Genomic DNA, 22,595 nt, shown 5'->3' with positions numbered 1-22,595 from the left:
CAGTAATTCGAAAAATGAGAGGAAAGAACTCACTCTCCTTCTTTTATGGGTTACCCCTCCTCGTTTCTCCCTTCCCACATTTTTCCCCATACCCTCCGGGTCACCCATTGCCCACGAGGGAAATGTCATCCGAAAATGTAAACAACAACTATTTTGGAATTTACCTTTAGGTTATGTTACCGTTTTATTAATTTAATTTCTCGTTTTACACTTCACTGGCACTACTCCTAGGTCTACTTCTGGCAAAACCTGCAAAAGAAGAAAGACTATATCACTTATTATGTACAATTATGCACAATATAAAGATGGAATACTTATCTTCTTTCCATTGCCAGCATCAAGTGGAAGAGCGTTGACAATACTGAAGCACGATCGATTTTCATCTGCTTTACATGTTAAAATGAAAGCAAACACTTTATTAACCAATCTTATCTATTAACGAGCTTGGTTAGATTGAAAACACAACTATTTTTCACACTTATATTTTTACTGCACACGACGCACTCCAAGTGCTGCTGGCAGCTATCAACACTGAACTAGAGTTGGAACGTTGGAGCTGGATCGTATGTATTCATTTGCTCCATATAAGAAATTTTTCATTCCAACCGTAAATTAAGTTTTATTGGCTCCTCATATTGCATTATGAAGATTCATTGTGCTTAAAGATTGACCCACTCGTTGGTAAGTGGCAAATGACTGGCATGCAGACAATTTGACGAAAGCTGTTCGCTCCGGAGCAATCATTTACCGGTAACAAATTGTTTGAAAGCTTGTAATTACATAAGCTGTGAAATCATATAGCCACCTGAATACCAGCTCCTTGCTCACACGGGACAGGTAGACTAGCATTAACCAATTGCCAATTTCAGGCTTTACTGCGTACTTGCCTGAGCAATCAAGTTATCTTTTCGACGCACGAGTCAACTATAAAAAGCAGTATTTGATCGAGCAGCGAATATAATTCTAATATTCGTTTTGTCCGTGACTTAATCAGTAGCATAAAATAATGAATAAATGAATAAAGATTATGGTGTTATAATACCATATTTTTTTATCTACGAAAGGACTCGCTCCTTTGCTGGATCGGATGCGAAGATGTCGTTCTTTTCTGGAGCTATCCCATCACTACACTGATTTGTCTTTAGACAGCAGGAATGCTGACGGCTACTATGGAAAAATACGATGGTCAAAAATAAATCTAATTGGTGAGCAAAAAACGTGTTTGCGAAGAAATAAACCATAAAAAAATATGTTTGATTGGATACTATTTATTTGTAAGTGCGTCCGGTTGTATATATTAATCAATCGCACTAAAAATCGGCAGTAACATTGTAGAAAAATATCCGGAATAAAACTTTGACCAGATGTGAATCAAACCTTCCTACTGTGGCAAATGTAGTTAGGTTTCGAGGAGAGTGAGAGATATTTGAACCATGGACCCTATAGGGGGTGAAGCAGGAAGGCGGTGTTTGAAGAGTAGCTAGCGGTTGTGTGCAAGCAGCAGTTTTTAGGGTAGGGTGGGTAAAACAGACAGTGAAACGGGTGGAAATTGTGTGCAAGCACTCATTTTGTACCGCGGGGCATTTGACTTGTTTAGCTCTCTCCGTGGCTTCCTCTACCAAGTCACAACTGTCAAAGTAGTCATCCACGTAGGTTTTTTTTCTTAATGGCTTCCGCGGCTAGTGGGTATTGTTCCGCGTGTGCGTCTGCATTCATTCGCATAATATATTGCGACGGGAGAACAGGGAGAACACGTGCTCCCGAATGTAGCGACGTCCTTCAGATATGTTGGACGTCTCCGACGGATCTGATCGAAATAAGAACCGCTGTGCGTGTAAGATACACACGCGAGAAAATGTTTCATCAAATTCGCATCCGCAAATTGTATACACGCTGTGAATCATCGATGCCGTCATTGCAGTGAAAGTTTCTGTTCATCGTCTTCAGCTGACACCAAGCTTGTTTTCACATATGCACCCAGCGGGATCAGTGCCTCCAACGCGTCATTCTTTTCTAACACTTCTTTTCCAGTTTCAAAGGGCATAAAAGGCCTACTCACTACTCCTCAAAGGGCAAATTAATCCTGTTTCTCCTTCGAATGGTAAGAATAAATCTTACATTTCCGTTTCTATGGACCCTCCTATGATTTGTGTATACCACAATATACAATTTCCTTAACAGATATTCAATAAAACCGTTCAATCGTTTAAAATAATTGACTCACAGCGTGGATAGAATTTGTGAACAGTAACGTCTTTTTCGAATGGTTGACTATATATGTATGTGTACATAATTTGCATCTATCCGGGCCGCTACACGAACCGCAAACTCCAACCGCGAACTCAAAAACCGTATAAGTTTACGTCAAAATCTTTGCGGTTCGTGTAGCCGCTTTTTGTGGTACCAATTCTGTGAGCCACGCTACACGAGCCGCAAACTCAAAAAGTTTGCGGCGCAAAGAGGTTTTTGTTTTTGATTTTTCAGTTAACTCAAAAATCTTCCTTCACAGCAAACAAGATCTTATTTCAATTCACACAAAAAGTAAAAGATGGATAATCTTTTGATGAGTGAAGTGTGACTAACTACCCTATCGCGGGTCATCGAGTTGAGTACCCAAAACTTGCAACAACGCAACAGGCGTACTGTGCGAAGGCAAGAAGATGGCAACCGTTTGCTGGACAATACTGTAGCAGAGCAAACAAATGAAACTATAATTAACTTTCTTCGCATGAAGAAGGAAGGTTTTGATGTTCTCAAGTTACATAAAAAGTGGTAGGATAAAATATTTTAATCTTTATCATTAAACTTTTTGAAACTTTTGGATAAAATCAGTTGGTGGGCCGGACTTTGCCGAACCCTGATCTATAGTGAATTTATAATTGATATTCTAGCTATAAAATGACAAGATATTACCGTAACTACAAAAGAAACACGTAAATTTATCACCATATGTCCGTTTATTTTGTTTTTGAGATTTGTTATGTTTATATTCTTCAATGTGTCTGTGTTGTTTTATCTATTCTAAGGATTAAGTTTTTCCATAACTCTCACTTTTACGTAGCTTTTGTTGCACATTGAATCACACACATAGTCGAATAGAAGTGGATTAATAAACGTGTTTGTGGCGCATACTTGTACTTAATATTTGATTAAGATTTTAGGATCTAAACGTAAGGCATAAATGTTTAAAATTATAGAATTCGTGTTTCCGATTGAAACAAACAATCATTCCAAAACATTTTTGGAAAAAAAATGTATGTAAATGTAAAATGTAAATTCAGTTTCAATGTTCAATGCGTTTCAAAAATATGCGTACTGAAATACAGAAAAGGTTAACTCTTATCTAAAATGTTGGACCTACACAGGTTTAGGTCATATATGTGAACTTCAAATTAACATACTTAATGAATTTTTCAAATTATAAAAGTTATACAATAATTTGGGAAACACTCTCAAGTTACTTCACCGAAAATTTCAAATCGATCCGACTTCTCATTTAAAAGATATTAAAGTACAGGAAAACAGAATCTCCCATACAGAATGTATGGACTACCCGGGTAGTCTAGTTGAACGTTTGAGGGGTATCAGGCGAAAAACGCGAATAAAAATTATTCAACTTCCTTGGAATTTGTTTTTTCATTAGCAAAACGATAGAAAATGAGTTTTTCTAGGCATTCTAAAAGTTTCATACCGATACGTCAATCCAAACGAAATTCTTTTAAGAAAACAAAATTCCAAAAACTATCCGGGTAGGAGGTTGAACGAGTAATGGTTAAATTTAAGATGTTGAATTTACTGAAGAACTTGAACATTTAATGTCAATATTGTCCAAAATGTAAAATGTTATAGAAATATATTTCGAAATGTTGGAAAATACCAAAAACTAACTTCATCGTAATTTATTAAGTATAAAAGAAGTACAATTACTTATTGAAAGTGTACGGCTTACAGAAAAATGTACTTATTGAACTTTCAAAATTATTATTTAAATGAGATGTATTAGAAAACATTCTTAAATATCATCACTGAAAATTTCAACTCATTACGGCATCTAGAACAAAAGATAGGGTAAAAGTACCCATTTTGGCCCACTTAGGGAAGGGTCACCACAAAATAAATCGTTGCATTAATTGTACCGATCATATCACGATAAACTGTGTATGATAATGTAGAGTAACTATCTAAGCATGCATTAAAATTCAAATGTTTTAGTTTATTTGATGTTTTCACTGAAAAATTATCAATTTCCGAACACACTTTTGGTCGCTATTTTTGCCCGCTTTGCTTCTATTTTGGCCCACCTGTGTACCAGTTTTGGCCTACATGAAAAATGCCTTTTTTATGTGTTTCATGGTTTTAAAAATCTTTATAATAATTTAAATCTGCTATTTACATTTATTTATTTTATTTTATTCATTTATTCGACAGACTGTGTAGCCCTCTCGAATTTTGGTACACGGTTGATTACAATTACGGTATAGTTACACGTTTCACGTCACAGATAAGGGATTATTAATGGCTGCGGGAGTTGCGGAGACGGTTGACAAACTGGGCACGTGTGATGCCCGGCTCGAAGAGATCACATATTGAGTTAAATTGGCGACACATGGTGATAAGCGGGGACAAACCTCCAAAACGTGTACGATGATCAGCTAAGGTGATCATGTCGCGTGAACGAAGTGCTCTGGTGGGGGCGTATAGGTTGATAGCAGAAAGCAGCTCAGGAGAATCGATGTTGCTGTTCAACAGGTTCGCAATGAAGACGCATTGTGCCGTGCGATGTCGCTCGTCTAGGGTATCAAGGCCAAGTAAGGCGCACCGGGTGGTATAGTCCATTGCGTTCCAGTGGCGTAATGCATAACGGGTGGCTTTACGTTGTATGGATTCGATCCGTGCTACTGGTTGGGTAGCATTTGGCCACCACACCTCAGATGCATACTCAAGCACCGGTCTGACCAAGGAACAGTAAATCATTTTCACAGTGGTTGGGTCACGAAGTTCTCGAGTAAGCTTAGCAAGCAGACCAACCAGCTGGTTTCCTCTAGAAACGACGTTGTTCAATTGTTTGTCATAATTAAGTTTTTGGTCGAGAAGAACTCCAAGATCGCACACGCAATCTTTACGGGTCAGGGTTGTACCGTTCAATGTGTAGTCGTAGAGACGAGGTTCACGAGATCGGCTGAAGGTTATGGTGACGCATTTCTCTGTGCTGAGATGGAGGCAGTTTCTGGAGCACCAGGAAGAAAAAGTATCCAAGATACTTTGGAGCCGAACTTGATCGGTTGTATCTTTTACAGGAATGAATAATTTTGCATCATCAGCGTAAAGCAGGTGACATTTAGCGGGAAGGACAAGCGACAAATCATTCATGTACAGGATGAACAGCAACGGCCCTAGGTTGCTGCCCTGTGGTACACCTGATGTAACTTTAATACGGCGAGATAGGCTATCTCCTAATTTTACCAAGTATGCGCGGTCACAAAGATAGGATCTTAACCAGTCCATCATCAGATTGGGAAGCCCGAGGGTGTCAAGCTTTCTGAGAAGGATGGAATGTGGGATGCTGTCGAATGCTGCTTTGATGTCGGTGTAGATTGCGTCCATCTGCATTCCGGCATCAATTGAGGTGTGCACGAGATTGGTGAATTCTAATAGGTTCGTTGTCGTTGATCTCTTGGGGAAAAATCCGTGTTGATTTGCAGAGATGTAATTCTTAGCGCTGGCGAGCAGTGGGTCGTATATCAGTAGTTCAAAAGCTTTGGCGCAGGCGCATAAGGACGTTATGCCACGGTAGTTTTTCGCATCAGTTTTATCCTCTTTTTTGTGTGTAGGCGTCAACCAAGACACTTTCCATGAAGCAGGGTACACCCCTATGCGGAATGAAGCGTCGAAAATTTTGCAGAGAATGGGGGCAAAAACATCACGACAGCTTTTCAATGGGACCGATGGGATTCCGTCTGGACCAGGTGTGTGCGAGGGTTTTATTTTGTCGATAGCTTTTATGACCGAGTCAGAATTGAAGATAGGGATGCCTGGATTGACTGCGGTAATTGGCGTATTTGTGAGGGCTGCTGTGATTACGGTCTGGTCTGTTATGTCAGGAAGGAAGGAGTCTTGGAACCTTGTGGCAAAAATTTCGCACATTTCGGGCATTGTGTTTCCAATCACGCCGTTGTATGAGACAGAACCAGGAAGGCTTGGCGATTTTCGCTTACAGTTGACAAAGTTCCAGAGAGCACGAGGGCAGCGACGAAACTTGAGCTCCATTCGTCGAGCGTAGTTTTGGTAGCATATCCTATTGTAGCGTCGGTATAACGAGTGGACGGCGTTGTAATAGAAGCGTGTATCCATAGTATGGTGTTGCTGGTGGCGGCGGTAAGCAGCACGTTTGTCCCTTTTCAGTAGACGGAGTGTTCTATCACCCCACACGGGCCCGCGGGAGGGCTGCACAATTGGGGTGCAAGTGCGTAAGGCGTTACGTGTAAAGCTTAGGAACGCTTCAACAGCATGATCAACCGATGGAAAGTCAGAGCAGTGAAAAGTGGCATTGAACGAAGAAAGCATCTGCCCGAGTATATTCGTATCAGTCCGTGCAAAATTTAGCCGTGGCTCCATATGTGAACTGATATACGTGTAGGGGTCTGCGGCGGCTATCAATTCCATAATAAGTGGAGGATGATGAGTGTCAACGGGTAGCAGCGGTGTATCACATGTTGTTATGACAGAAGATAGTTCCGCTATGTTGTAGTTTGCCATTACGAGATCGAGAACGCGACCAGATGAATTTGTCACGCTGTTCAACTGGAAGAGAGCATTTTGCGTCAAGCCATCAATGAGTCGATTAGAACTTGAGCATCGCGAATGAGGATTTAGATACTGAAAGGGAATGTCGGGACATTCGGGAGGTACAGACCAAGCGATCGCGGGCTGGTTGAAATCACCTAGTATGAGTATCCCGTACCCTGGGAGCATAGTTGTACAGATGCCGTTTATGCAGTCAAGAATTTCTTCAATGACTTGTTCATTTCTGCTCATATCGGGCGGGAGGTATGCGGCTATTACGTAGAGGCGTGAATTCGAGAGTTTAATGCAAACCCAACCAGCCCGGAATTGAGTTCCATTTGAAAATTGAGCAGGCCGGAGAAAACTCCATACAAAAAAAACCAGCTCTCTCGGACTTAGCCGATTTTTACGATGCCACACTCGATGATTGCCGTCCGCAGATGCCGCGATAGTGGCGGAGACCCGTCGCTCGCGGACTTAGCCAAATTTTTCGATCCCGCTCTCGAACATAGCCCGCCGCAGATGCCGCGATAGCAAAGGAGCGTCCTTTTTGTGCGATCGAACGAGCGCGACGATGTGCGTGTGGATGTTTTTTCCCGTTCGTACGGCGCATCTCACACGCAGAGTTATTTTGACACATCGAAGTAAACAAAGCAGCACGGTAAGTTCGCTAAAGTTTTTCGCTGATAATTACATTTTATTTCTACATTTCAGCTGTTATAGGTTAATATTTCGCTTCATCAATCAACATTCAACCATTTAACATACGATTCTGACCAGTTCGCGTCGTATTTTAACCACCGGAGGGCGATGGATCCTGTACAGTGAAAACGTAAACAATCAGGTAAGCAGTGAAGTGAAAGTGTTTCGGCATTAGAAATAGTTTATAATCATAATATTTCTAACATTACTATTCACCATCATCAGAGCAAACTTTTGTCGAATTGGTGGTTACATCAAGTGTTCACGGATATGCTTCAGGATTAAACTGGTTGAAAAGAGAAAGGGCTTGTATTTTTCGATTATCGAATGCATTGCTGTAGGACCGGCATTGAAAATAAGGTGAAGTAATGCCGAAGCAATCAAACCGATCATGCAAGTGTGTTGTTTTCCAGAATGTTAATTAACGTTTAATCAATGTTCTGTTTTTACAGCACCAAAAGCAGTGCCCTGTTTCTTCACAGAATATTAACGACATCAAGAGCGTAAACAATTGATTCGTCCAGATAGTTCTACACGTTTTCGAAACTATTTATGGAATCATCAGTTCATATCAGGTAAAGTATGAAGTGTTTGTCATGAAATAGTTCCCAATGTGTTTACATAACTGAATTACGTCATTTCAGCAGCACGGGTAGCGGATAGTATAGTTTCGTGCACAAATTGATACCAGCGGCTTCAACTTCACAATACCGATAAAGCGTGAATGTTTTGCTTACGCGGTAGGATTTGCTGTGCAATCAGCTGAGATTTGCAGGAAAAATGATTGTCTCGAAATAGTCAGTTGACATCGTGTGACTAATTCAATGTTTTCGGTTCTTTCAGCTACACTTGCTTCTTTCAGTGGTGCTTTCCGATCACACTTCAGTTTCAGAATGTGCTAAAAATCAGGCGTTGCGTGTTCAGAGCCCCAAAATCAAAGGCGAATGACATGGAAGACAGTCGAAATCCTTTAGAAAAGGTACAAACAAGTGTGTTTGGATAGGTTCGGTTTCAGGCTGTCCTTGCAGTAGGCGCCGACGCGTGCAATCAGGGGATCAGAGCCGAGCGACGTGTCGAATTATCTATAGGTCATAGATTCAAAAAGTTGCTGCTATGGAGCATGTGCATTTCCGCAGTATTCACCTAGGCGAAAATCAGCATGTGCCCGAACAGCAATCGGCTGTGTACCTCATCGAAACTTCGGCAATTGCAGAGAGATATCCGCGGAAGAATCCGTGGCCTGTAGATACCTGCTTTAGGTAGAAGTAAATCCGCCCGTGCCTCCAGATTCTCCGTAGCACGATTTTGAGTAATACACGCACGTCAAGCACATCACGGAAAAAACCACCAGGGTAGTATCCACGATAATTTGCATCTAGGTATCGGATATTGCGCTAATGTGAAAAGAATATGCTTCTGTGTTGATGAAGGTGAATATCGGTTGAAAATAATTGGTAATGAACATATATTTATAGATATTATATTTTTTCTTCTCTTTCAGCAGCAAATGCTTTTTTGTATTCGAGATAATTAGAAGAAATTACAAGCAACGGATTACCGTTGCAAACTATACAGGTAAGCTATCTATTTAAAGATAAATTAAACAGCAGCTACACACATGCCGTGAAGTAGTTCACAGCATTTTTTGGGTTGTAATTAATAATATTTTTGATACGTTGTAGATCATTTGCCGTATATAAGACCAGCACCCCTTAGATGCGTGTTTCGACAAGGAAGAAGAAGATCTTAGCTTCCTCAACTAAATTTCTAGTGATACGGATCATCATCATAGAAGGTACGACTAGCAATTAATTAGTAAGCTCATATTTTATTATGTTAGGACTTACAATCTTGATAACACAGAACGGAATATTTGGCGTGATATGGTATTCCATAGCATACCATTAAAAAGAACAGTCTTCTTTAGTTTCGTGGCCAAACATTTGCTATTGGTATTCATTCATTTGTTGTAATCTGCATGTTGTTTAATGCATACCTATCATATCTCAAAGATTTATTATCATTTTGTAAAAAATTGATATCATTTACAAGGTATATTGCTAAGCAATATGTAATTTAATAACCGTGTTTAGTTAATATCATAATTAATTAGAATCAATCGTCTTTAGTTGATATCGTAAACATTTAGAATCAAAAGATTTACATCATTACATTAAATTTGGGTATGAATAACAATGTATGTTGCTAAAAAAAATGTAATTTAATAACCGTGTTTAGTTAATATCCCAAACATTTAGTATCAAATCTGCTATGTTGATATCATCAACCAAAAATATTAACTCGTTAATGCTTTTCACGGGAATAGTTATTTATTTATGTTTTTTTTCTTATATTTCATTTCAGATTTATTATTTCATCCCACGTTGTAAACATTGAGAACTACCAGCGAAGAAAATGGTAAATAAAAAGAAAAATAAACTGAAATTATTTTCGTTCAACGTATTTATTCGGCGCACGGGCTGTGACGTCACAGCCAAGCGTCGGAGTGAAAGAAACAAATACACCGCGGGGAAAAGTAACTCAAGGCCCTGGGGTGCTCGCGCGCTCACCACTGAAATAGGCCGCGAAGACGCTGCTATCGCGGGGAGTTGTCGCTGTCGGCTATTATTTGCAGATAGCCGGCTATAACCCGCTCAACTCGAGTTTATCGCATTCAAATGGGTAGTTGGGAACGCACAGTATCTCAATAGATGAGTGGCACGTAAGGTGTTCATGAGACGGCAGACAATGCCCAACCAGCCTGGAATTGGGTGGCATTTGAAAATTGAGCAGGCCGGAGAAAACTCCATACAAAAAAAACCAGCTCTCGCGGACTTAGCCGATTTTTGCGATGCCACTCTTGACGATTGCCGTCCGCAGATGACGCGATAGCGGCGGAGACACGTCGCTCGCGGACTTAGCCAAATTTTTCGATCCCGCTCTCGAAAATAGCCCGCCGCAGATGCCGCGATAGCAAAGAAGCGTCCTTTTTGTGCGATAGAACGCGCGCGACGATGTGCGTTTGGATGTTTTTTCCCCTTCGCACGGCGCATCGCACACTCAGAGTGATTTTGACACATCGAAGTAAACAAAGCAGCACGGTAAGTTCGCTAAAGTTTTTTGCTGATAATTACATGTTATTTTTACATTTTAGCTGTTACAGAGTAACATTTTGCACTATCAAACAACAATCAACCGTTCGACATACGTTGCGGACCCGAAAATGGCCGAAGTTTTTACCGCCGGATGATAAGTTCCGGACAAGCTGATCGAGACGTGGATCCTTGGCAGGCAAATGTAAACAAAGAGGTAAGTTGTGCAGTGAAAGTGAAAGTGTTTAATCCAAATTAGTTTATTGTTTTAAATATTCATTTATGTTCTTGCAGCATCGTGATTTGGGTTTTCATTGTGTTGTTATTTTTCAATAGCATGACTACGGCAAACGCGGAAAAACTTCAGGGTTGCGATGAATCCAAAACCCCTTTTGTTTTATTTTGAGATCGATGAACGCATCCACCGCTTTGGTTATCAAAAGAGGAACATCGTAAACAATCAAGTAAGCTGTGAATTGTGTATCATTGGGAAAAAATCATTCGCTATTATTTTGTTGTATTCCTGCAGCTTCGTGAAAGTGAATTGCGTTTTGTGTTTTCGTTCTGATTACGCACTGGGACCACGGATCACACAGCATTCACTGCGATCATTCTGGATCATCAAACTCGAAAGACGTACCCATCTATTGTTTAGCAAGATGGACAGCAAAGAAATGCAAACAATCAGGTAAGCTGAAGCAATGGGACTGTTTCAAATTTCGACCGAAATAGTATATCATTTTAATATGATGTTCTATTCTTTCAGTACAGCGAATATAAAGTTTTCTTCATCCGACATTGATCCCTAAATTTTGCATTGCTCTGATTGTGTTCTGTGTTTACAGCTACACAGCCGGTGAAAATCTAGTGTAAGCGCTGTGGCTACGTTTCCATTTGTGATATCCAGCACTTGCACAAAAGACATCGGAAATAACCAAGAGGAAATCTTCCGGAATAGACGTATTGCATCAACTGTTACAAAGGATCATCTATCAGGTGAGGCTTGTTGTGAAAATTATTGAACCGAAATAATGCTTTTCGAAACTTTTGTTGTATTTTTGTAGATTTCTTGCTGCCTCCAGTGTCACCAAACTACGATGAGGTTATAAAAACCTTATAAGTTGTGTTAGTTAGTGGATGTGCGAATGTGTTTATTGAATACACACTTCATTATTAAAATGTGCGAAAGAAAACAGGAGATCACGCATGGAGCATTGATATCGCTAGACTAATCATCGGCAGAAGTCAGGTAATTATACTTCATTAAACTCGTAAATTCGAAAGAGTGCATTGATATCTGTTGAAATATTATTCTTTACTTTCAGTGGTACGAACATTTAAACATGATGTTTGCGAGGACAGGAAATATGCTAGTGAAGACCAACAATGATGTGAAGTAGAAAACTTAACGCTTTCTATTGAAATTAGTTTTTTTTTCCAAGCACATTTTATATATCTGTGTTTGGGTTCAGTTTCGATGGTAATCGAAGCTTGCGAGACATCCCAGAATGGAGTTACATGTTGGTAAGTTTTAATACATTTCGACAATTATATTCATTATGCTACACATGTCCAAATGTTAAATGTTTGTGATCTCTTATCTCCTTGATCTTTTATCCAGATTTAAATAATTGATTCGAGAGGATTTCATTCGCATAAATTCGAATACTGCCGTGAACCATTCAGGTAAGGTGAATGTTATAAGACAAATTAAATTGTGTAGGACTTTACTTGGTTACTAACATTTTGGAAACATTCTAGATAATTTTTTCTTCGATACGCGTTTGAAAAGTTGGGCATAACCTGACGTCTGCAACTTTCAACAGCACCAATATCGTGACCCTCAACATCATCATAGCGGATAAACAGGCAGATCAGATGGTAAGCTAATTTTTATATTTACTGTCACAGTAGTAAGGATCGTACCCGTAAGCTTGGCTTCACAAATTTAAAAACAAAAATTTGCTAACATTTGCTTTCATATAACGCCCCAACAGTATTATTCATTACAAATAATGTAGTCCGTGAAATTTTGTAGAATAATATTAAAATATTGTTATCGTATGAAAAGATTAATGAACAAATCGTGAACATCCGATAACATAGGCATCAACTGTGTTCAGTTGATATCGTAAATAATAAATAACAACTCTGCTATCGTTAACCAAGAATATCAACTCAAAGACGATTTTCACAGATAAGTAATTGTTTTCTTTTTTAAATTCTTTATTTATTACAGGATGCCGAAGATCGCGTAATTAAACTGTAAGCAACCAAAAAATCGGTAAATAAATAGAGTAAAAGGAAATTATTTTCGTTCAGCGTGTTTATTCGGCGCACGGGCTGTGACGTCACAGCCAAGCATCGGAGTGAAAGAAACAAATACACCGCGGGGAAAAGTAACTCAAGGCCCGGGGGTTCTCGCGCGCTCACCACTGAAATAGCCCGCGAAGACGCTGCTATCGCGGGGAGTTGTCGCTGCCGGCTATTATTTGCAGATAGCCGGCTATAACCCGCTCAACTCGAGTTTATAGCATTCAAATGGGTAGTTGGGCAGGCGGTGAGCACTCCTCCCCCGCGAGCGTGAGCGCTGTTGTTGCTATTCCTATCACGGCGGTAGACTCGAAATTCATCGCCAAATACCAGCGAAGATGGCAGACTTGGGTCGAGCCAGGTCTCCGACTTTTGTTAAATAAGTAAGATAAAATGTTTAAATCGATATTTTAAATTTCACTTTTGCAAGATCATCGGATTTTCGTTTAGACAATTTCTGACAACCAGCTGTCAGTGTCAAAATGCATACAAATTCAATCGAAACCAGATTTCCTTGCATCTATTTTGGCCCACTTTTGCATCGAAATTAAAATTATTTCTCGTGCTCTAAAAATTCAAGTAACGTTTTGATAATTCCTAAAAACACTCAAAGCTTTAGAAAAACATAACATTTTTTACGCAGTGGTTGCTTTTATCTCAAGGTGGGCGAACTATCTGCCTACGGTATGGTTTTTTGAAAAAGAGACAGCTTCGTAGTTTTAAGTGATTTTCTCGAAAAATATTGATGCAATCGCCTTCAAATTTGGTATTTGACAAGAATAAATTGACCTCAACATTAAAAAAAATGTTAGGGGGCATACGCTTGTAGGAATAAGTCCAGCGCTTCCGGAAGTGACGTGTCCTCTGCACAAATCTTTTACATTCCCCTCTTAAATGTGTCTACAAATCTCTCCGCTTGGCCATTAGATTGCGGATGAAATGGTGCCGTTTACATGTTGAATGCCATTTTGGGTACAAAATGTAGCAAACGCTTCACTGGTGAACTGTGTGCCGTTGTCGCTTGCGAGTGTGACTGGTGTACCGAAACGTGCAAATAATCCTCGTAGAATGGTTATAGTAGTCGTAGTTGTAGTACTTGCAGTTTTAATAATCTCTGGCCATTTAGAATAAGCATCAACGACAATCAGGAAATTGTCTCCTCCCACTAGGCAAGCATAATCAATATGCACCCGTTGCCATGGAGTTGAAGGCTTTGGCCATGTAACAGCAGCTGAATGTGGAGGTGATTTTGCTGCGGCCTGACACTTCTCGCAAGTTGATACACACTGGCTTATTTCATGATCGATGGATGGCCAGTATACGTAGCTCCAAGCTAGTGATTTCATTCTATGAATACCAGGATGTCCACGGTGAAATTGACGAAGACATCGTTGCTGAAGGCTTCTTGGAACTACAACTCTCTCTCCAAATAGTATAAAACCATCCACTACTGATAAGGTTAATAAGGCTTCCCTTCTTGCGTAAAATCGTGATCGAGATCTCCTTCACACACTTTGTCACGAGGCCAACCACATTGTATTAGACTTGGGCAATTCGATTCTTTTGCCTGAACGTGAACGATCCAGTTCTTTCATTGAGATGAATCGAATGTGAATCGCGGTTCTTTCATTCATTTAGTTGTCAAAAATAAACATAAGATTTTTCGAAACTTTAATCAACTAGTAGAATAAAAATATTGCTTTCAAAGTTCTGATAAATATAAAAGAAAAATCCTGATGTTTTTTTTTAAATTTTATTTTCGAATAATTTCATAACTCTTGTAAGTATTGAGCATAGCAGTAATGTTGTAAATTATAGAGAAAAAAACAATCTGTTTTACAGTTAATTCCACTCTATTGTTTTAACTGGAAGATAATATAAATAATTTCTTTAATAGTTTAAGCATTTTGTTGAATAAAAAGCATTTCTTTTAACTTTTTTGGTAATAACCTTGACCGCTTTTCTGAATAAATCTGCCCCGGCTTTGAAAATAGTCTTAAATTAAACAAATTAATCGTTTGAGTGTATGATTGGTTTTGAGTTTAGATGGATAAATGGACAACGCTCGTATTGGTGTCATGCACTGATACTTTTCGAATGCCCAGTGCTCCCCAACCTTTTTAAAGCCGAGGATCATTAGCTCTTTATTTGCTCATCATTTGCAATGTACAATAAATATGTATATTTTTTTTTATAACATGGTTTTTATTTACGTTAGTACAACAGTTTTTCCTTACGTACTATTTAACAATTTTACTTGTTGGACAAGCAGCATGATGAGAAACAAAAGCATGATTTTACATACAGAAAGCTTTTACAGGGAACATGTAAGGACATCTACATCAATCGCAGCATCATTGTTTCCAGTGATGTGGATGATGTAGTTTGCAAAGACAGAGAGTATTGCACTACGTGTACCCGCTCTTATTCTGTTTAGAGCGGGCCAGTGCAAATCAACCAAACGAAACTGGTACCCTGGAGCAACTTGTTCCAGTCGCGTCTGCAGGATGTCCCACGCAAAAGCAACGCGAGGGCATGCTGCAAACTTGTGCTCCAGGGTCTCAACAGCAGGACAAAACGGGCATGATGGTGTGTCGGCTCTGCCGGCACGGAATAGATGCTCCCCGTGTCGCAACTTCCCGTTTGCCAGCAGATATAGGGCGGAGCGTTGTGCTGACGTCAGCCTCCTCGAGCTTATGTTTCCCCACACTCTTCTCCACAGCGTATGTGGGGAAGCTCCAACCACCCTTGGGTCCGGAAGGGCGTTTGTTGCTGCGCGTCGCAGACCACGTGTTGTTGGCGCTCGTCGCAGAGTTTCTGGTACGTACGCCAGATGCTGGATAACCTTGCGGAGGCAAGGGTAGGACGACGGGACGGAGTTGGTGTCGGGTGGGTTCCCAGCATTGGCGATGTGCTCGGACCCGATCACCAAGCAACCCTGCTCCGCAAGGTACCGGTTTGTAAGTAGTGCTTGTGTAGTGATTGAGGGGATGTGGAGGTTTAGACCACCGCGGTCTCGTGGTAATGCCAGCTGGTGGAGAGGTACGCGGATGCCTCCAGAGCCGTTCCACAGCAGTGATCCAATCATGTGAGAGACCTTTGCCACGTCTTGCTGCCGAGCGCCACATACCGACGCGACAAACCACAGCCGGGTCTCTGACCCGCTCGATTTTGGAGGAGGAGGAAGTGATCACTGAGACATCGTCAGCATATGCATTGATCAGGTCATCCTGATCGCAGCAAATGCTTTCGAGCTCAGTGATAAGGGGATGAAGGTAGAGGACAAACAGATGCATGGAAAGAGGGTCGCCTTGTCTGACGGAACGTTGGATGGGGAAAGAAGAGGACAGCTGGCCATTTACCAGCAGACAGGAAAAAGACCGCTCTCCAATAGACCTGAGAAGTCCAACCAGCCGGGGATTGAATCCCAGGGAGGTCATGGTCGTCCACAGGAAGCCTCGGTCGACGCGATCAAACGCCTGCGAGAGGTCAAAGGAAACGAGCTTGCCACTTTTCTTCCTCCTCTTCAGGTCCATAATTCTCTCCTTAACCGAGAGAACAGCTTGAAATATGTTTTGCGGCTTGTTGCTGCATTTTTGAGCTGGGGAAATACTGACAAGTTTTTACCTGCCCCTGGTATGAGATGTGTGTCAGCTCCCCTCCGATGTGCAGATACGATGCAATCGGATGCTTACGCACCATGCGCACCACACGCACACCAGATAAAATACCGGCTAGCGGAGATTTCTCACCATGGGTAAGCCCTCTAACGGCCAATACCTGCCCATACTTTTCTAGCTCTTTTGCAAGTGTTTCGTCGGTGGCGAAGTATGGCAGGTCTAGGATTTTTATGTCCGTGGCGCCATCCGCAAGCTGAATTTCGATCGGGTAGCAGACACCATCAATGGTTTTACCATGCTTGCCACGGTGCTGCTCCACGATTTCTTCGGCCTCCTCCTTCGAGCTCATCTGTACGAACACAGTGTTCGCCGGCGAGACCAGATGAGCTCGCTTCACGACGCCCTTCTTCGAAAGTAGCATTCCGAGTAAATCATGCACCTCGGCTTCTCTCGGCCTGATCGGGAGTGCATCAAAATTTACTTTGAATGCATTCTCCCATTTGGGGGCTTGCTCCATCTTCAAAAACTGCAGTGAAAACTTGGCGCACACGTGGAGGATCGATGACTTAAGGCTGCTCCCAGGCCAACAGAAGATGCATCAGCTGACACTACTATCTCGAGTCGTGGATCGTAGTGAGTTAACAAAAGGTCTGATGCCAATATTGATTTGAATTTTTGAAAAACATTCTGGCACTCTACTGACCAATCAAATTGCTTTCCGTCCTTCAACAAGGCATCTAGTGGATATCGTAAATTTTGCAAATTTGGGATGAAACGGCCATAATAATTGATTGCTCCAAGGAATGACCTTACTTCGCTTATATCGGATGGTGCTGGCAGATTAATGATTGCTTTTATCTTTGCTGGATCAGGTCAGATACCGTTACTGTCTATTACATATCCCGGATAACGGATTTGTTTTTTATTGAAAGAACACTTCTCTACACGGATTGTGAAACCGGAGTCCTGAATCCGTTGAAGAGTCTGGTGCAAAATTCATCATGTTCTTCCTGATTCCGACCTCCGATAATGATATCGTCCATATAGCTGGAAACACCAGGCATAGCTGCTAACATCTTGTCCTTCAGTTCTTGAAATGCCGCGGGAGCTACCTTGATTCCGGGTGGTAGTCTGTTGTAGGAGAATAGCCCGCGGTGCGTATTTATTGTGAGGAGGTTTTGACTTTCCTCAGCTATTCCCACTTGGAGGAACGCATCTGATAAATCGATTTGCGTAACATGAGTACAATTTCCCAGCTATGCGAATACAGTATATTCAGTCATACAATTGCTAGTTCCAACCGGTTAATTGAGCCATCCAAACGCTTCGGTGATTCATACACCTGCTCAATTGCGGCTTGCAAGCATACAGTGGCGAGATCCAATCGCTGAGGGGAATCATCGAAGCGAATTGTGGCGGCTGCCAACCGGTTGCAAACTTGCGGTTGTTTGGCAACCTTGCAAGGGCGGCGCTGCCAAATGTCAAATTGCATTGTTTACCAAATATTCCGAAGTGTAAATATTGTGTTTAGTAAAGATAATATGTAAGTTCGGCGATTTTGGCGGGTTTCAACCTCTAGATTCACTAGATATCAGATGTATTCGGCTAATGCGTATGTTGGTGGTTCAGCTTATTTGCGTCTTTCCGACCTAAAAATTCAGTAGAAGAGCATGGGTAACATTACAATTCCTAAGGTCGTGGTAACTCGAACTCCCTTGGACAGCACATCGTCACGTATTTTAGTCTCGATTTGACGATCGTATTCAATTTTCATTGATCAGATCGAGATCAACACGATCGAGACCAACAGGCAATTAACCGAACACATCTGATATCTAAAGTCTATCTGGAGGTTGAATCCCGCCAAAATCTTGAAACTAATTACAAAATTGTGTACTAATAGTTGGTTCACGTTGATTGAAATGCTGTTCCTTCAAGTTCAGAAAAAGAAGAAATATTTTGTAAAATAACTGTTTTACCCATTTTGTAGGTACATTCAAGCTTTCCTCTTGCTGACAACACACAATAGAACAAAAATAAATATTTTATTTAATTTAAACATGTTTCTTAGCTTTATTTCACATACTTCAAACGGATTGATAACAATAAATTAGGTGAAATGGATAACAATATAAAATAGATAATGAGTTCATGAATTTCCCTGCCTACGTCCACGTAGGTTGAGCGCTTTGCTTTTTTTTGTAATTGGCTTAATAAAACAAAATTCATTTATTAATCTATAGGAACTATGCAAATAATACATAATATCATTATAGATATGTATATATCATACATAACAAAGGAACATCCTATCTAACTAAATGAAATGAAAAGTGGAAAATGATTTTATATAGAGATTGAGAGATAAGTACGATTGCTTTTAGTTCAGTAATTTAGGCTTATTTAAACAAAATGAAATAGCCTATCTAAGCGTACAAAATATTATCCTTCAATATTCCTATAAATCTAACTAACAATACATACTATTCTTAAGGGTACCTTACTCTAATCCTAATCGACTATCTCCTCCGCATTTATACACTTTCTGATATACTTCCACATGTTCCTATAATAACCATCGGCGGGTTATTAAATCTGCGCCATTTTTTATATACTCCATTAATTCTGTCTCATTTTGCGGCCGAGAACATGTTCTCAATTGGATTTAAGATCGGGGAATATGGAGGGAGATACTCTAATCTTACATTATTATCCCGAGCAGCCAGCATTAACAGCAGCCGTCTTATGGAAGGCTACGTTGTCCATAATTATAATCGGTGCCGTAATGCTGTTTAGTGCAAAGCCGGACCTAAGCCTATCCAGGAACTCCAAAAATATGGCTTCATTAAAAGCGCCATCAGTCGCCTCATATGCTATTATGCCGTTTCGGGTCATTGCGCAGCAAACCGATACGTTACGGCTTCTAATTGAAGCCACTACCTGGGTAGCCGGTTTTGCCAGCTACGACACGCCCTCGTTTGCTTCTTATTGAAATGTTAAATCCTACTTCATCTAAGTACACAAAGTTTGATTTGTTTAACTCCTCCTGCCAGTCACAAAACCGATCGGCGTATTGCTTAAGTTCCTCGATATTTGTTTGGTTATTCCGGCGCTGCGGAATCAATTTCACTCTCTTCACAGTGTAATTAAAATCCGACAAATAATTATTTATAGTTGAAGTACACAGCTTAATTCCGATTTCACGCTCGCATCTCTCACTAATTTTTTTCAAACTTATTGAGCAGTCCTCATCCACCCATTCCTTTATCTTTCCTAGCTGGTCCTCGTTTAGTTTTTTCTTATGGTCCCCTCCTCTTTTCTTGGTATTATCTATCACTTCTCCTTCTTTTAAATATTGTTGAACTATTCTAGATACGGTTTGTGTAGCAAGCGACGTAGTTTTAGCTATTTCGTAACCCTGTACTGGTCATTGTACAATTTAACAATATTTCTTTTCTCTTCCAACGAAATACATTTTCGACCCGGCATTTTGTCTGCAAAAGAAAAATTAAAATTAGTTTCACTATTTACTAAAACAGGTACCTACCCATGAAGAGGATATCATAGCCAAATAGCATCTTTCGGTCAAATGTACCTTTGTTCCCTGTGTAATTTCCTATTGGTCCCTGTGTGTAAGATTGTGCTGCAATTACTGGAAAAAGTTACTAAAGTTAAAGTTGTAAGTAAAGCAATGTATCCACCAATCTAGTAGCAAAGCCAAACTCTCGGCCTTGTGAGCACAGGATATACATAAAATGAAACCAAAGTAAAAATGTGTTTTGATTTTATGTATTTTGCTGAATTAGACGAATTATTTGCTAAACACGTAACTGAAACAAAAGACTACCACTTCGGACATAGTTTCAATTTGACATTTGGTAAACAATGCAATTATTGGGGGTACCCATGGCGCAGCGGTAGCGCGAGGAAACACCACGCCACAGGTGTGGGATCGTATCTCGAGTCTGGCCCCCCCCGGTATTACGAACGACTGACCACCGATCTATAGTATACCGTCTTTCGGTCACACAAACTCTCTTCGGAGAGAGGCCTTGTCCGACTAGGGGATGTCGTGCCACATAAAAAAAAAAAAAAAAAAAAATGCAATTTGACATTTGGCAGCGCTGCCCTTGCAAGGTTGCCAAACAACCGCAAGTTTGCAACCGGTTGGCAGCCGCCACAATTCGCTTCGATGATTCCCCTCAGCGATTGGATCTCGCCACTGTATGCTTGCAAGCCGCAATTGAGCAGGTGTATGAATCACCGCAGCGTTTGGATGGTTCAATTAACCGGTTGGAACTAGCAATTGTATGACTGAAAATACTGTAGATCTGCTGGTAATGGTAGCAGGTACACTTGAGACTATAAGGCTGAGTTGAGGCCGGTGGAGTAATCTCCACATATTCTTATGAGACCATTTGCCTTACGCACAATCACGATCGGTGCAGTCCAACCAGAAAAATGAACTGGGGTGATGACTCCCAGTTTCTGTAACTTGTCCAGTTCCGTTTCGACTGCCTCACGCATTGCGTACGCAACTGGACGCTTTGAACAGAAAATCGGATGACATTTCTCCTTCAGCTGCAGAGTAACGCTTCCCATCGTTGGGAGAATAGACCCATTTCTCCTCTAAAAAGTCTAGGGAAACGTTGTTTTAGGTTCTTATTGGTCTTCGCTGAATAAATAGCATTGCAAATTTGGTCTATAGGGACTGACCACAGAGCAAATGCTTCGACTAGATTTGTGCCCAAAAGTTTCAAATCTGCCTGGGAAACGTAAATAGTTTCTTGTTGCTGCTTCTCACCGATTGTGATGTTGGCATTGAACTGCCCAATCAATGCTAATGCGTCTCCTGATGCTGTCTTTGCTTCTACCGATGATGGTGAAAGCGGTGGTGCTCCGATGTGCTTCCAAACTTTCTTGCCGATGGCTGATGTGTCGGAAGCTGTGTCGAGATGGAGACGAACACAAACGCCATTTATACCGATTGGCACATATTTTCACCTCTCCTGTACGCTGTTCACATCCACTGTGACGGTCTTTGTGTTCATACGGGTACCTTTGAATTGTTTTCTGGGTTTTTTTATGAAATGGATCACGTTTCTTTTTGTAATATCCTTCTTTGTGTCCAATCTTACCGCATTGTGTGCATTTATGTGAGCGATAGGTACAATCGGGGGTCCGCAACAGCCGAGCGGTAGCGCCGGTTAGAAAATCGGCTCATGAGCGCCGGGGCTCACCACCTCGACGGCGTGGGTTCGAATCCCAACCGAGACCGGACCCTCCCCTGTACGAGAGGACTGACTATCCACGTACAACAGGGAAACAAGTCTCGTAAGCCCTTAACGGGCAGGCATGACCAAGAGGTCGTTACGCCAAGAAGAAGAAGAAGGTACAATCGCGAGACCAATGTAAAGATCCACAAAGCCAAAATGGGGTGCTAGGATTCTTCGGAATTGAAAATCCTTTTGAGGAACCATGATTATGATGATGATGATGCTGGATGGCACCATATTGACCTCTCGAGATGGCTCTTGTTGGATCATCGCGCTGTCGTGCCTGAGACTTATGATGCGCTGACATTCCGCTACTAACTGTTCCAAGGTACTGTCTGGACGTTCATTTACCTGGGTTAGTAAGCGCTACCTAATATCTACGTCCCGTCCCTTCTTAAGACCGCAAACGAATATTAGACATTTAAATTGTATTGAGGCATTTATACCGTCTGTGCAGCTGTGAATCTTTGGTGCCGAAAAGTTGGGTTAATTTCTGGGTTAACTGTTTCTGCAAATGGAAAATCCCGTGAGTGTTTAGGTAAAATGAAGTTGACCGGTCGTGCTCCATTGTTCCCAATTGCCTCATTAGTAGGCGCACTTTCGCCTCGTCGCTCAGTCGGGATGCATCCTTCTCGAACAAGTTCTCGTATCGGCAATACCACGCTGCAAAGGTTGATCCTGCTTCCGCGTCATAAGAAAATTCCTTCAGATGGCTGCATAAAGAGTCGAGTATTATCTCTGGAGCTTCTGAATTCAATCCTGTCCCTTGCTGCTTCATCAGCGCGGCCAGAATGCTCTGCTGCTGCGCC

The 22,595-nt window shown here is 41.1% G+C and overlaps 2 long non-coding RNA genes across 2 annotated transcripts; both read left to right on the top strand.

Annotated features, from left to right (window-relative positions):
* Positions 1-8,371: 8,371 nt before the first annotated feature.
* LOC131265583 (uncharacterized) lies at positions 8,372-9,921 on the top strand. The gene is made up of 4 exons (XR_009178289.1): positions 8,372-8,915; positions 8,987-9,060; positions 9,168-9,280; positions 9,850-9,921. It is a non-coding gene; the product is annotated as an uncharacterized LOC131265583 (long non-coding RNA).
* Positions 9,922-10,931: 1,010 nt separating this feature from the next.
* LOC131265585 (uncharacterized) lies at positions 10,932-11,422 on the top strand. The gene is made up of 3 exons (XR_009178291.1): positions 10,932-11,041; positions 11,107-11,265; positions 11,344-11,422. It is a non-coding gene; the product is annotated as an uncharacterized LOC131265585 (long non-coding RNA).
* The last annotated feature ends 11,173 nt before the right edge of the window (positions 11,423-22,595 follow it).

Source organism: Anopheles coustani, chromosome 2, assembly GCF_943734705.1.
Source record: "Anopheles coustani chromosome 2, idAnoCousDA_361_x.2, whole genome shotgun sequence".
NCBI classification, from domain to species: domain Eukaryota; kingdom Metazoa; phylum Arthropoda; class Insecta; order Diptera; family Culicidae; genus Anopheles; species Anopheles coustani.
This window is presented reverse-complemented; position numbering and strand designations above follow the sequence as displayed.